Genomic DNA, 15,936 nt, shown 5'->3' on the forward strand with positions numbered 1-15,936 from the left:
TGATATCGGAAAAGGTAGCTGAAAAATCCACTGACATTGCCAATGTTTCGCAAATTACACTGCTTCAGGGCTCCCGGCTACAAACAAAATATATAACTAAACATGGCTGTGAAATTATTCCAAAAAATAATTATTTAGCATAGTACTTATTCATGTAAAATGCTTCTTGTACCAAACACCTATGCATTTGATAATAGGCACAGCTGAGCAGGATTTTCAAAAACATTTGTAATGTGGCAAGGATCTTTGGATTTGCCTATTGAACTTTTTACAATTGACTTAATTCTTGTAAGGACCAACTTCAGTTTACCATTCACTACAACTGGAGTTCCATTTCTTTTTGGGATTTAAGAATTTTTGAAACATCAGAGGGAACTCTAGAGTTCATTTTTTAAGAAAAAAAATGTCAAGAATAGTTTTCTCCCCTATACACGTGCACACCCTATATATATATATATATATATATATATATATATATATATATATATATATATATATATATATATATATATTTATTTATTTATTTATTTATTTAAGGTTTTTTTTATACCGGCATTCAAGAACTCGTTCTCATCATGTCGGTTTACAGAAAACAGGGGTGCAAAAATATAACCAAAAACATAAATAAACGTGGAGAAGAGAAGCAGTTACAATTAACAGGGGCTAATGAACTGGGATTGTAAGAAATAAAAGAGATAGAGGAGGATAATTATATACAAGTGTACAACATAAATAAGGAGTCCACTATATACACATCTTCTAAGCAGAGAAATTGTTGATGGTGCGTGTTAGATGGAGTTTGGGAAGGCTTGCCTGAAAAGCCATGTTTTAAGTCTTTTTTTTTTAGAGTATCTATTATACTCTCAGTTCTTACGATTAACTGTAACTGTAGCACAGGGTCTGAATTTAAAAACTTCAGAGGGAAAGCCGTGTTAGTCTGGTGTAGCAAAAACGTGTCACCCGCCTCTTGTCATTTTTTAATTTAAAAAGCATTCTGAGCATTTGAGTTGGCATCTCTTAGCATGAGGATATTCTTTTTCCTTCCTACGTAAGTCATATAAACGTGCCCTTTATAGTAATACAGACATGCTCTTACAGACGTGCTTTTCAGCCAGAAGAGAATGTTAATATTTGTGTCTTTGTCTTTTTCAAATCAAATAACAAAGATTCTAAGATCGCATTGGCCTCTACTGAGCTTTCATTCATGATTTAAGCCAACTTACATCAAGTAGAAATCTGCATCAGTTTTTCTGTCCATGATTATTACCATCTATGAAAAGTTTGTCCAGACGGGGTTTGAATGGAGAGAAGGAAAGGGATTATTATCGCGGTAGACATTGCTCCATTTGTGGAATTACTTTAATATAATTTTTTTTTTTTTTAAATCCTGCTGACCACTGAATTTATCTTTTGAATCATTTCATTACCTGTGCATTGTTCTTTAAATTTATGTTATAAAATGTTCATGCCCAAAGTTATATTGGAGAAACAAAATGAGTATTACGTTCATGTATTATGGAATACAGAAGCAGCTTATGTCTTGCTAAAACAGATGAGCCTATTGTTTTGCAATGTATGGATTTCCATCATATATTTGAATCATTAAAAATATATGTACTAGATCAGGTTCTGAAACACCCGTGAGGTGGAGATCATGTGTTAGCCTTAACTCAGTGCAAAAATGGATTTATAGATTACATTCTATGTCTTTTATATTACATCAGGCTTAAATGACAATATTGACTGGAGACTGTTTTTTATGAATGGTCTATGTTTTCAATAGAGCTGTTTTCTGATTTGTTAAAAATGGCATCAATCTATCATTGAATGAAAATGTTTAGCAAATGCAATATCATCTGTTCATTGTGTTACGCTGCAGATGGGAGAGAGCACCAGGGGGCGCTCTCCAGAGCAGGATGAGAAGTGTGCCCTTGCAGTGAAACATCCTTACACTGAGCCTCGACTGGATCTGCACGCTTCCTTGAGACCACCAATGCATTGGTGGTCTCTGAATGGTCCTCCGACCGTTCCAAGCCCTTTCAGACTACCGCTAGGGAGTGGCGGGAAGCAGCAGGCCGGACGGAGGACAAGTTCGGACAGAAACATGGAACAAGACGTGATAAGGCAGATGAAGACATCAGGCATGGCAAGGCAGACGAAGACATCGGGCGTGGCAAGGCGGACGAAGACTCAAGACGTTGCAGGGCAGACAAAGACTCAAGGCATAGCAAGGTACGGACAGCAAGGCAAGACTAAAACTATTGGTTAAAGGTCTGGAACCTCCAGGCAAACAATGTCCATACTGGCGCCCTACTCAGCCCAGCTGGGCTGAGTCGCGGACCACACAAGAAGGCATCAGAGCCATGGAAATCCAAGGACAGGAGCGGGCAGGTAACCAGATCCCTCAGGCGCCCTACACAGTCCAGCCGGACTGGTCGCGGACCACACAAAAGGATAGGACCTGTCCAGGGAAGAAAGACATCAGGCAATAACATCAAGGCAAGGCAGACATCAGGCTTATGGACACCAAGACAGGCTCAGGAACAGGACAGGTCAGACACGAGGTGAGATGACTCCATGGCACCATCAGATGGAATGACCCACCAGCACCCTACACAGTCCAGCCGGACTGGTCATGGACCACTGGGCTACTATGCGCCCTACTCAGCCCCGCCGGGCTGGTCGTGGACCACGAGGGATGGGTCAACGGAGCTGAAGACATTAGGAACAGGCAGGCATCGGAACAACAGGAACAGGTGGACAGCTGGACATCAGGAACATAGAAGATATCAAAGCAGAGACCGGAACAAGGAACAATGACAAAGACACGGGATCCCACACGGAACAGAGTGCCTAGGAGGAGAAGCAGACATGAAGTCCTAAGGAGGACCTACTCCTTGCGAAGGCGAGGAAGGAATGACGGTGGAAGCCTTTTGTAGGCTGAAGAAGCGGATCCAGGAAGTGATGTCATCTAGGGCCCACTCCCTCACTGGCCCTACAAGAAGTGCAGAGAGAGGCAGCCCCCGCCTAAGGAAAGGCAGGAAGCAGGACTGCAGAACCATGGACAGCGGTCCTGCTGAAGACGCTGAAGCACTGGAGCAGGGGAGGAGCTGGAGCTGGGCCGTGCAGGCCCCGACGTCAGTGGCAGTGTCCCTGCCGCACAGAGGGAACTGAAGGTGGCTCCAGCCGCCAGAAGACACTGAGGACTGTGGCCTCCGGGCCGCAGAGAAACTAGAGTCCACGGCTCCCTGCCACGTTGGAGAGATGGCGGTGGCAGTCTCTCGCTGCACGGAACCCCAGCATGACCCCTGCCGTGCCGGCACGATGGCAGCTTCCTGCCATTGCAGGGAACCCCGGCACGGCTCCTGCCGTGCCGGTGACGACATCGGGGGTCTGGCCAGGCTGCCGCGAGCAGGATCGCAACACATTTGCCCTGTAAGCTTTAAAATCTGCTTTGTGCTCTGCTATACCTATTTATTATTATGAAATCCATAGGTCTTTGGTCATGCAATGCTTTTTGTATGAATAGATAAGTGCTACACTATATAACTATTTTTAGGAATAATTTCACAGACATGTTTTAGCTATGTATTTTGTTTGTAGCCGGAAGTCCTGAAGCAGTGTAATTTGTGAAACGTTGGCAGTGGAGGCATTTTTTTCAGCTACCTTTTCCCAATAACATTGGGAAGCCTTGTTTCTCTTAAAAGATGAGTAATTTTTTTAATATTAGCTTTTAAACATAACATTGAAATGAATGATGATTTGCTTTGCTTACTTATAAAACCGGAGGTTTTTGGCCAATGAATGGAATAGCATATAGACTGACCTGCTCTGTGAAGGCTACAATCTTTTGAGGTCTTTTCCCCCTTTACAGAACTCCTTTTAAATATAAGAGAGAACTTTAAATAGATATTTGTTGAGCACATCTAAAATATAAATAATAGGGAACTTTTGGTATTTTCCTGTAGATCAACATTTATTACATAATGGTCAAGATCATGTACTGTCATAAAATGAATAACGTAAAAAAGGTAAAAATTAACTGTTATATTTACACAATTGTTGTTTGATGCTTTCAGTGAAATGAAAATGTTTCTTTTATTTGGAGCATGCCACAATTTTACTTAGTGCTTTATCTCTTGTAAACTGGAAATTCAGCTAAACGTCAACAATTGATTTTTGATTACTGGATGTATTAATTCCAAACTGCCTAGGAGCTGCCCTGTGGGTGAGCATCATACCTCACTTCCAAAGTTAGATCTCATCAGCTACTTCCTAATTCGTTGGACAGTGCTTCAAGGGCAAAGCAAGGCAAGGCTTGTGTTTTTAGTCAGTTGTTGATTAAAGTGTTAAATACATTTGTACCTCTTTAACTGGGTAAAGTGAGAAAAACCTAGAAAAGATGTCATTTAATCTTTCTGGTTTTACAGCTGTAGCACCCTCAGATACCAGCATCTATATTCTTAGTGATACAGGGTTAAATAGCATGTCTGCCAGTGATGATACATGTAAGATGCCTGTTGCCAAGAGTAATATTTCCTAAATAGAATTAAAACAGTAAAAAAAAGATTTGCACATGTGTATTGATATAGTAGCAATATAATAACATTCTTTCTTAAATTTTATCAACATCTTTAAAAACAAAATGCTTACTCCAAGATAGGTCCTGTTCTGTTAAACTACAGAATTGTAAGCTCACTTTCAAGCTAGGTCTTTTGTATACTAATAATATAATATGTTATACTAATAACATGTTACAAGATTAGTATGTTCTATGACACATCTCACCCACATTATTATGAGGTGAAAAGGTTAGAGTGGGCTCCCTGGTACTCCTGCAAGCCTCTTGTTAAATTATTTTATAAAAGCAACAAACGTCTTACCAAATGGATCCAAGCTGGGAAACGCTGCACATCACACTGATCATTGGCATTTAATTTTGCTTGATACCATACATAGAATTAGTTGTACATTTCCTAAATTGCAACGTTAATACAGTATTTGATTGGATTATACAGTTACTTTCCTAGGTAATGAGATTTTTGTTGAACACATTCGAGGATGGATAGTTTTTCTTGTTATAAATATACAGTGGATATGTGCTTAACCCTGATTAGGATTGTGTTTTTATCAGACTGTACTTTTTTTTAACCTTTATAACTCTGTGGACAGAAGGTAATTAATTTAGAATATGAGAAGGCATTTCTTTCTTTTTACATATATTTCCTTCTTCCAAAGCATAAAGATATACTTGGGCGGTTGTTATAGGGATTTTCTCCTATTTCACATCTCCAAGAGAGAAACTTTGTAAATCAGGCCCTAGTTCCTATGATTATTTTTTCATCATCAAATAAAGTTTGACCCTGCAGTTTTCTGCACTAGCCAGAGGTTTGCTTATCCTGAGAATGTATATTCAGAGGGGAAAGAACTTGAATCAAGCTGCACTTTTTTTTCTCATCAGCATGAAAGAGGGAAAAAAAATTCTAAGATATTCTTCAAGAAATGAATAAAACTCTGAATAGAATTGTTCACTGAGATGTTCTATATTCTATATCCTTCAAGATTCACTTGAAGATACAAGAACCTAGAGAGTGAAGTTCCCCCTAAGGCACACATCAGAGCAGAGCTGAATTGCAAATAGACATTGAGAAGCATTCTCATCTACCTTCTGTTCAGAGACTGAGAATGCAGCCTTGACCCAGACATCACATTTTGACTGTCATAATCCTGGCATGAAATGACAAACTCATAGAAATGTGAGCATTGTTATCACTAAATCTCCTGTGTTTGAACTCTCCATATTTGATAGTCTACATTCAAATCTAACTATAGGAGAAGAGATATATTTAACATTCTCAAAATGGTCAAGTAAACAGTGACCTTAAAGTAAAAGCTTGTGAAAAAGAAAAGGAAAAAGCAGACATATGCCATAAGATTATACAAGAGCAAAGTTTTAGGGGATGAGAGTCGATTGGATAGTCAAAACAGATGCATGAAACCTAGAGACTCGCTTTTAAATTCACCACTGCCACTTCCTCTGAGACGTATGTTAAAATCTGCTGTTCACAGGGATTAATTAATATGCTGGTTTTAATAAAGACATTTTGGGGAATTTAATGCCTGATATGCTAAACTTTAGCTAAAGGATGTAAAAGCCTGTAGTACATTGAGCCATTAACTGCAGTTTTACTGCAACTGGTAATGCATGTGTGTTACTAGTGGTGGTAATGCATCTGTATAACCAGTGATAGTAATATCAGTCTCACTGGGGACTCTGACCCCCTCAACCTCAATGTGTCTACAAAAAAGGGCCTCCATGGCCTCATCCATACCCCAACAACCCGTGACCTTCCAAAAAAACAAAAGTCTAGCTGCAGCTCGATTTCCCCCTCTCCTTTGACAAAGAATGGCCTGCCATGACACGAACAACTTCTTGCTCCCTCTCTCCCTCCCATCAGCTGTGTGATCTCTATGACAATGGGGGCAGGAGAGTGTGGGCCAGGGAACCTCTGTGTGATGGGGAAGGGGAGTTGCAAAGAATTAGTAAAAATAAATAAATAAAAAATGGATGTCTATGTAATAAAGCACATTAATAAATAAATTATCCTAGCATGGGCTTTCACCCACATTTTAGTCTGCATTTTCCCACATTTATTGAAGCAAAATTAACTTGGTTTTTAACAAAAAATTTTGTGCAGAAAAAACCCATATTAAAATATTGATTAAAACCCATACTAGGATAAGTGTGTGTAAATACATATTGCAGGGTAAGGAGCTTATTATTAACCTGCAATGCAAGAAAGTATGCTAATTTTGCCTGCATATTTATATTGCAGGAAATTAACTCCGTGGTATGTGGTTACCCCCAATAAACAATTTTGTATTCTGCGCAGCTTCATCGTACCCTAATTTGGATTACTATGACACCTCCCCACCTGCAGAGGCCTCCAGTCAGCTCTGTTCCAGGCCACTCAAGTCATCTACTCACAGGTCACCTGACTTAGTCTGTGGTGCAGTCTCCTGACCACCAGGAGTCCTCAATAAGCTTCACTTCCAGCCTTACCAAGCTCTGCCTTGCTGCCTGCACCACACCCCAAGTTCCAGCCCCATTTAACTCTGCCTTGCCAGAAACTAGAGGCCGTTTCATGGAGTCATCCTTGGCTCTCTAACCTAGCTGCTGTCTCTTTAGTCTCTGCCTTGTGATCTTTGGTCCTTTTTGCTTCTTGCCTTGCCTTGCCTTGTAGCCTTTGGAGCTTCTTCCCCATGTGTTGCCTTGTGGCCTCTGAGCCTTCTTGCTTCTAGTTCCTTACCCTGTGGCCTTCTTGCTTTGTGGCCTACCTAGGCCTTACCTTTCCTTGTGGCTTCCGGGCCTTCAGTCTCTTAGACTTGTTCTGTAACCTACTCAGGCCTTATTTTGCCTAGTGCCCTCTGGGGCCTCTTGCCTAGAAGCCTCGGTTCTCCTGTAACCCTGCCTTTGGGCCTCTGTGTTCTCTGTTTGGTGTTGTCCAGTCTAATCATGTCTGAGTCTAGTCCAGTATTGTCTTTGTATAATCCAGCCCTGCCTGCACCTGCACTCAACTTCAGTTCAGCATCCAGTTCCCATTCCCAGTCTGGCACCAGTCTGCCCAGCCTAGTTCAGTGTCCAGGCTACCATGTTATTCAGCCACAGCAGCTAAGTCCTACTGGCCCCCAAAACCCAGGGCTCATCCTGCGGGGGAGGGGAGCAAACTAGGCAGAAGACCAACCTCAATCCAGCCATGTTTTCCTGCCCTGCCCCAGGGTCAGTCTCTCCAGATTCCACCTTTCGTGACCCAAACCAGCAAAGGAATCACTAGAATGACCCTTTGTCCTTGCAATCTCCCCTCTGCCACAGTGGCTTCCTTCTTATCCCATTCTTTCCATCCAGTGTAGAGGAGGTCGCATCGCTAATGCCTTCTGACAAAGAAGTGAGGGAAACAAGAAAGAAGGCAAGAGAACTAAAGTGAAAAAGTATCTTTTTTTCTCGTAGCGCAGAAAGATGTGTGTAACCCTCAGATACCAGTTTACAAAGGGTCCTCAGTTGCTGGGACAGCACAAGTATCATTTCAAGTTGATATAGGTTGCTTGTAGCTGGGCAGAGCAGTCGACTGCATGCAAAGGGTCCACCAAGCTTGGTGGCCAGGTGGGTCTCCCCTTGGATTCTTGCCATCTGCTCCACTTCATTTTTCCAGGATGCCCAAAAATATTTTGCTGCTGTAGTTGCAAGTTGGATTGCAAGTTGATCTGTTTTTTTTTTTTACTTCCCAGTGCTGTCTCTTCTCCTTCTCTTTTCCTGAAACCAGCTGACAAAACAAGAGCTTAGATCAGGAAGCCCGGAGCAGTATTACTCTCTCAGCAGACACAACTTTCCTTCGGTAGAGATGAAGAAAGACCTTGCCCTGCTCTGGAAAGGAACCGATATTTGCTAAAAATGAAGATTAGCCAGCCCCCCTCCCCCTTTTCTCCCCACCCACCCACAGGAAAAGCTATGAGATGGCCTCAGCCCCACTCCTGGCAGGAGAAAATAAGATATCGGGGGGGGGGGGGGGGGGGGGGGGGGCTCCGGCCCAGAGCCTCTCTCATAGCTTCCCTGCAGGTGGGTAGGCGGGAAGTGGGGGCAGGCCAGTCTTCATATTTAGGTAAAATCGGAACAGAAGGCTCAGCATACAATGCTGGGCAATTCTCAAGGTTTAAAACAGGTTTGTAGATGAGCATAGCATGGCCCGACAGGGTATTTGTATTGCGTGTTGTTGGAGGGGAGGGAGGGGATTTGACCCCTGGCCTTTTTATTTCTTTTGTTTTGGTTGTGTATGACAGCATTACTTAGCCAGACATCTTTTAAAGTTATCTGGTTAAGAGCAGGTTATCCAGCCACAAAAGGCTAGATAACTAAAGAATCTACTCGGCTATATTCAAATATAGCCGGTTAGGATTTTAGTTATCTGGCTACATGTAGCCAGGTAACGTTTGGCAGCTATATTCAGTGGGATGTTTATCCCATTGAATATACAGAAGAAGTTATCTGGCCAACATTAGCCACATAACTTGTCCACTGTACGGCCTATTGAATATTGGAGTCAGCATGTCTAATGCCATAAGATTACTGGACTATAAAAATTCCTCCTGCCAGTTAGAATGGAGCAACAGCTTAAAAAATGTAGCATCATGGAAAAGTTTCAAATAAATGTATTTTGGAAAATTAGTACTGGCAAAATATGCATAATGCACTTGTAACCAACATCTTTGCTCTTTCTATATGAAGAATCAGCCTTCAAGTTTGATGTTATTCCATAACAGATAATGGAAATCCAATTTATAAAGTGTTCTTCTTGTAGGTCTTATATGAGAGAATGGTAGTTTATAAATCAAATCCTTTCTTTATGCAGAAAAATTAAATATATGTGCTTTCTATGAGGGAGGCTATCAGGGGTCTTGTTCAGACTGCAGTGGAGCCTTCTATGTCACTAGGGATGGGGAGGATTGAGCTGCGGGTGCACCTTTCTTTCATGGGGATGGGGCTGCATCTGTAGCTATGTTAGTCCTGGATGCTAATGCTAGAACTCAACCACACCTTCAAAAGTGTACGGTTTTAGCACTACTGGTGGGCAGTGTTTCCTCTTATTCTTTGGTAGCATGTGCCAGTGCCCCCTATGGGGCCCACAATTTTTGCAAGTGAGCTTTGGGGGTAGGCAGGTGGGTAGGGGCTACCGTGAGCTGTTTCTACGACAGTGCCACTACTTACAGTTTCTCCTAGCCCACCACCAAGGACCCAAGCTCGTTCTCTCTTCTTCATTCTCTCCATCCTTCTCTTCTCAGCTTCCATCTTATTTTCTCTTTATTGCCATGTCTTCTCACTCCTCCCTAGCTTTTCTCACATTTTTCTGCTCTCACCTAGATTACCCTACCCCTCCATTCTCTTCTACTATTTCATTCCTTTGTCTCTCATCCCTTCCACTTCCTTCCTCTATTTCTTCATCATCACATCACCTATCATCCATATTATGTCTCCTTTTCCATTCTTACCTACCACCAACCCTTCATAACTCTCTTTCCCAGCATCTACCATATTGTCTCCTTCCCTTCCCTCCCAAGCAGTCACCCTCCAGACTTTTTCCCCCAGAGCATTCACTGTCCTGCCTCCTTCACCAGTTTCCCTTCATCTGACCCATTTATCCTCCAGCCTCTTTTCCCCCTCATTCATTCCCCTTCCCCAACAGGTACCCCTACCTCTTCTCTTCCCCAGAATGTGCCCCTGCCTCTTCCACTCCATTCCCCTGTATTTTCCCTTTGCTTCATTCTCCCTAGCATCTACTCACCTGCTTCCTGCCTCTTTTCCCAGTATCTACCCTCTTCCCTCTAGCATCAGCCTTTGCTCCCTTCCCTATTTCTCCTACATCTGCCTCCTGACTCTTCCCCATTCTCATCTCCCCTGCCACTTGTCCCCCATCCTCAGCATGTTTACCCAGTCTCTTCCTTCCCCAGCCTCTTATCACCTTATCCCTCGCATGTGCTTCCTGCCTCTCCCTCTCCCTCCCACCATATGCCTCTTGCCTGTCCCTTTCTATGCCCCCAGCATATACCTCCTGTATCAACCGTTCTTACCTCCTCCCCCACATATGCCTCCAGCCTTTGCCCCCTCCCCCCCCAAAAAAAACCTGTGCCTTCTGTGTTTCCTTTTCTCCCCTGCCAATATGTGCCTGTTACCTCTCACTTCCTCCCCCCCCCCCACCTGCCTGTTCCTCCTGCCTCCCCTCCCTGCCCTGCCTTTGCTCCTGTACCTGCACTTGTACCTTGCCTGACAAACTCAGCAGGACCCTGTGCCTCTTCTACTGTCTGCCTCTCCCTATCTGTGCTGGCACCGCAGGCATGTTCAAAACAAGTAGTCTGGAGCTTTCTGGTTGCTGATCTCATAGAGCAATCTTTCCCAACCCTCTCGTGGAGGCACACCTAGCTAGTTGGGATTTCAGGATTGCCACAATGAATATGCATGAGATAGATTTGCATACCCTGGGGCTCCAATGTATACCAATCTATCTCATGCATATTCATTATGGATACCCTGAAACTAACTGGTTAAGTGTGTGTCCAGGAGAGGATTGGGAAACGCTGTCATTTAGCATGAGATCAGCATCAGAAAGTGTCAGACCACAAGATCTGTTCACGGTGACAGGGACAGAGTGGCGGCAGCAAGCACAGCTGGATGTGAGGCATGCAGTGTGTATAAAGAGATTTAAGTAGCACAAGCGTTAATGCTAATACACTTTAGTATGTAGACCAGTGTTTCCCTGTCCTGGAGGTATACCTAACCAGTTGGGTTTTCAAAATATCCATAATGAATATGTGGCAATCCTGAAAAATCTGACTGGTAAGATGTACCTCCAAGAGAGGGGTTAGGAAACACTAACATAGACCCCTGCTGTGTCTTTAAGTAAAACACTTAAACTGTTCTCTGCATTTGTTAATCTTTTCTCCTCCCTCTCTTCCTCTTACTTTAACATTGCAGGTAGAGAGTAGATAATTTCTGCTGCATTTGCTTTGTAGCACTTTTAAATATCAGTTGTAAAAAAATATGCACTATACAAGACCAGGTTCCTTTCCATAATTTGGGTTTATAGAACAGATTTTTTTTATTAATTTGGGTTTATAGAACATATTTCAGTGTGATTTAGAATGGTACTTCAGAAATATATCTGTGGTTGCCTCTTATCCGGACAGCCTGGCAGCTCAAGCCTTCTGCGTGGATTGCTTGACAATTTACAGAGGAATAATTTCACCTCAGATCTCTAAAACACCTGAACCAGGTTAGAGTGTGGTGAAATCAACAGAGAATCAGCTTTTCAATTTCACACTGATAAGGTTTGGTGAATTGGGTCTGCTCTGACCCTGGGAAAGAGGTTGTGGTGCAACCAGTCAGATAGCTGAAATGAAGTAAAACTGTACTTTCACTAGTCAGTCAATACAGGATGCTGGAATATTAGGTTAGTTTTCAATATAACTGAACTGTTGTCAGGCTCTAAAATGGTGCTTTCTCTACCCGGACCTCAGGACACACCCAGCCAGTCAAGTTTACAGGATATCTATCCACAATGAATATGCATGAGATAAATCTGCATACAATGAAAGCAGTGCATGCAAATCTATCTCATGCATATTCATTGTGGATATCCTGAAAACCTGACTGGTTAGGTGTTCTCCGAGGACTAGGTTGAGAACCGCTGTTCTAAAACAGTGGTTCTCAGCATGTGTATTCTGACACATCATTGTGCTGTGCAGAGCACAAAGGTGTGTTGTTGACCTCTTCCAGGCCCAGCAGAATACTACACTCTTCTTCTGTTCCACTGGGACCTGGCAGGACACAGCCAACATCTTCTCCATAGTGGCATTGCCACCCCATTGCCATCTCCCCCTTTTCTTCATCCCAGTGATAGTGCTGGGACTACGGGGGGAAAGGGGTGGGGGTCAAACTGCGCTTACAGAAAGGTCATGGTGCGGCCTAAGAAATACAAAACAATAAAAAGTATGCATGAGGCCTATCAGCAGCTGACTCTGCTCCTTATACAGGTTTCCTAAGTAACTGGAAGCCCATGCTGCCGGAAAGTGCGGGATTGCTTCAGGGTCTGAGCGCTATCAGCTGTTTTATTTGTGTTTCTTCAGCCACACCACGGCCTTTCTGCAAGCGCATTTTGACTCCCACCCCTTTGCCCAATAGTCGAGGTCCTCCGGTATCAACTGAGCCAACAAATTGAGGGAGGAGCACCTGAGATGGGGCCATATTGAGAAGTTGGTGGGCAGGGAGAAATGCTGATCTAGGAAGAGGGGAGATAATGGACTAGGGTGGGAAGGAGAGAGTAAGGAGAGTGGGGAAGAGAGAATGAGGGAGAGGCTGGAGTAGAGGGGGGAGAGAGTAAGGAGAGTGGGGAAGAGAGAATGAGGGGAGAGGCTGGAGTAGAGGGGAGAGAGTAAGGAGAGTGGGGAAGAGAGAATGAGGGGAAGGGCTGGAGTAGAGGGGAGAGTAAGGGGAGATGCTAGGCTGGGTGAGAGAGATGCTGATCTGGGGTGAGGAGAGAGAGTGAGGGGAGATGCTGAACTAGGTTGAGAAGGAAAGAGCGAGGGGAGATACTGGGCTAGGGTGGGGTAGAGAGTGAGGGGAGAGGCTGGGGTGGGGGAGAGAGGGGATAGGCTGGAGTGGGAAGACAGAGTGAGAGGAGATGCTGGGGTTGGGGGGAGATACAGAGGAGGAATGCTGGGTTGGAGAAAAAAATCAATGTTAGTGGCAGATGAAAAAGACAAGAGGAAGAGAAGAGACAGAAAATAGACTGGAGACTTTATAAAAGGCATTAGAAGATAAAGAAGAGGAAAGCCAAGAACAAGAGACTTTTTCTGGCAGTGGCTTTGGCACCCATATCCTGCCTTTTCTCCTTCTACTGCACCTGCCTCATCACATCTTTTCAATATGCTTTGTTTTCAGCAAGGAGCAGCAAAGTATGGTGGGCCACAGAATTGCGCTTGGTTTGATGGACAGAAAATGTATTATATTAAAGTTGTGATTTGCACCTAAGGGCTGGCATTGTGGTTGTTGGTTAGATTCCAGTGAAAGAGGTTCATTCCGAGGGCAGAGGTTGTGGCAGGCAACTATGTGAATGATAGCCTGGCAAAGCCCCTTTGGGCAGGGTTTAGAGGAGGATATAAAAGCCCTGTTTACACGTGGGACTGGGGCTTCTCTAGAGTAACGGAACAAGAAGGCTGCATTTGCTACCTGCTCCAGGATTGACAGAGTAGGAGGAACAGGCATCAGATGGGGAAATTCTCCAAGTGTCCCGGGAAACCTGAAAGAAGCGCAGTGTGTGTGTAGATTGAGAAGAGAAGTTAAGAAGAAGAATTGGTAACTGTGGTGATAAATGGCAGGACCAAGAGACCAATCGTGCCAAGTTGTAACTTGCCACGGGTCTTGGAGATTACCTTTCTGAGAGCGTAAGGGGTGAATCTTCCTTCAGCTAACCTGGATAATTGTGAGTACCTCAGAAGACCATTTAGAGATTGAATGGGCCTGGATGGGCTGAAGAGTGGATTACCAAGTGAACTGTGATTTTTCCTTTATCTGATATTGTTTTTGCTTCTGCTCTGTTTTATTGGTAACTACTGTAAGACTTTCATAATAAATCTGTCTTCTTGTTTGGAGCACACTGTAGTGTGGACATTTGAGATTTGATTGAAAGTGAGAGCGTGTCCGGTCCAGTTTGGCAAACGGCCCACAGTCCAAGAGACTGTAAGGTGAATTTTAAAAGCACGTCGTGCGCCAAATCCAGGAGATATGCACACAAGTCAGGCCAGCATTCACTGAGCAGATTTTAAAAGCCGCCCGAGTACGCACGTACGTGCCACCACACACACAAATGGAAAGTTCCCAAAAAGAGATGGGGATTTCACATTGAAATGAGTGTGTAAGTACTTACGCCCACAGGTGCACGCTGGAGTCCTCTGCCACGTAACTTTTCTTCTACTATGGATGACGTGCAAGTTATAAAATAAAGACAAATAGATCAACGGGGTTTTAAGGGTTGGGGTTAATAGGGGAGAAGGGAGGCCATTAAATTAGGAGGGGTTTGACAGGCCTATCCCTTACCTGGGTGAACTAGGAATGAACTGGTAAAACTAATAATGGCGTCAGCGCACTTGTCTTTTAAAATCCCCCCACTTATGTGGTAGAAGTAGCATTTGAGTGTGTAGGCGCAGGTCCACTTAAAACTGTGCGCACATGCGCGTGCAGTCAGGCTATTTTATAACATGCATGTATATATGCGCATATGTTATATAATGGCCGTGTCCCTGCGTGCAGGTCGACAAACATGCACATAAGTGCACCCACGCACCCGTTTAAAAGTTACTGTTCCTGTGTCCTCCCCCCCCCCCCCCCCTTTCCAGGAAAGCTGCTCCAGTGCTTCCACAGGGCTGGAAGGTGACCCAGGAGGAAAAAAGGGTTACATAACTTTTAGATCAGGGCATTTGTGAGTAATTGTAAAAATTGTATAGAAAATGGAATAGCTTAATATTGTAAGGTATTACATATTCTAGCAACTACTAAAAATAGAAAAATGTTTTTTTGCCTTTGAACATTTTCTATATCATAATTTTTGCAGTCTTTCTTCTTGACTGTCATCTGAATACTTTTCTTTTGTGTCTCCTTCTTTCTTCATCTCTCTCTTCCATTCCACCTTATACCAACGCATACCTTTTATCTCACTTCTAATTTTGCACTTCTCCTATGATTTTGCTGTCCAACATCCTTTCACTTCTCCGTATCTCATCTGTTTTTCATCTGTGCCTCAGACCCTTCCATCACCCCTCAAACCTCCATTTTTCCACTCCTATGCCTTCTCTCTCCCTCAATCTCTAATTCTCAAATTCTTGCTTGCTTTTCTTACTCTTCTCTATTTCCCCTCCTCTCTGGTGGTCAATTGCATGTAAGTCCTCTTTCTTCCCTTCTCTGACCTTTAAGCTTTTCCCAGCCTTTCTCATAACCCTTCACTGTTGCCCCCAGCCTCACTCATCCCTGCTCAATGCACCCCAAGCTTCACTCATGCCTTTATCAGGAGCCTTCAGATTCATACCCTCTCACTCCCAAGCCTCACTTATACACCCTTAGTCTCCATCCAGCTGTAGTATTTACCATGGGGACACTGAATGGGCACCTACATGTGTGCTCACTATTCCCATGGTGGTCCTGCTGCCCATGGGTTCTACTTGCAGTGCCCGTGCTGACTTTGAGAAGCTGCAAGTAGAGGTGACAGCAGGATCACCATTGAATAGTCAGTGCATGCACACATTCTCATTCATCATTCCCGCAGTGTATAGTCAGCCATTGCCAGCTCCTTGTTTGTTGTTGCAGCTCTGACTACCAGATAAAATTAGTAGGAAGGC

At 43.6% G+C, this 15,936-nt stretch overlaps 1 protein-coding gene across 1 annotated transcript in view; it reads left to right on the forward strand.

Annotated features, from left to right (window-relative positions):
• The window catches only part of GALNT5 (polypeptide N-acetylgalactosaminyltransferase 5), a 115,556-nt gene that overhangs the window by 46,775 nt on the left and 52,845 nt on the right, over nucleotides 1-15,936 (forward strand). The gene's annotated exons all lie outside the window — the stretch shown is intronic.

The sequence above is a fragment of the Rhinatrema bivittatum genome, chromosome 6, assembly GCF_901001135.1.
Source record: "Rhinatrema bivittatum chromosome 6, aRhiBiv1.1, whole genome shotgun sequence".
NCBI classification, from domain to species: Eukaryota; Metazoa; Chordata; class Amphibia; order Gymnophiona; family Rhinatrematidae; genus Rhinatrema; species Rhinatrema bivittatum.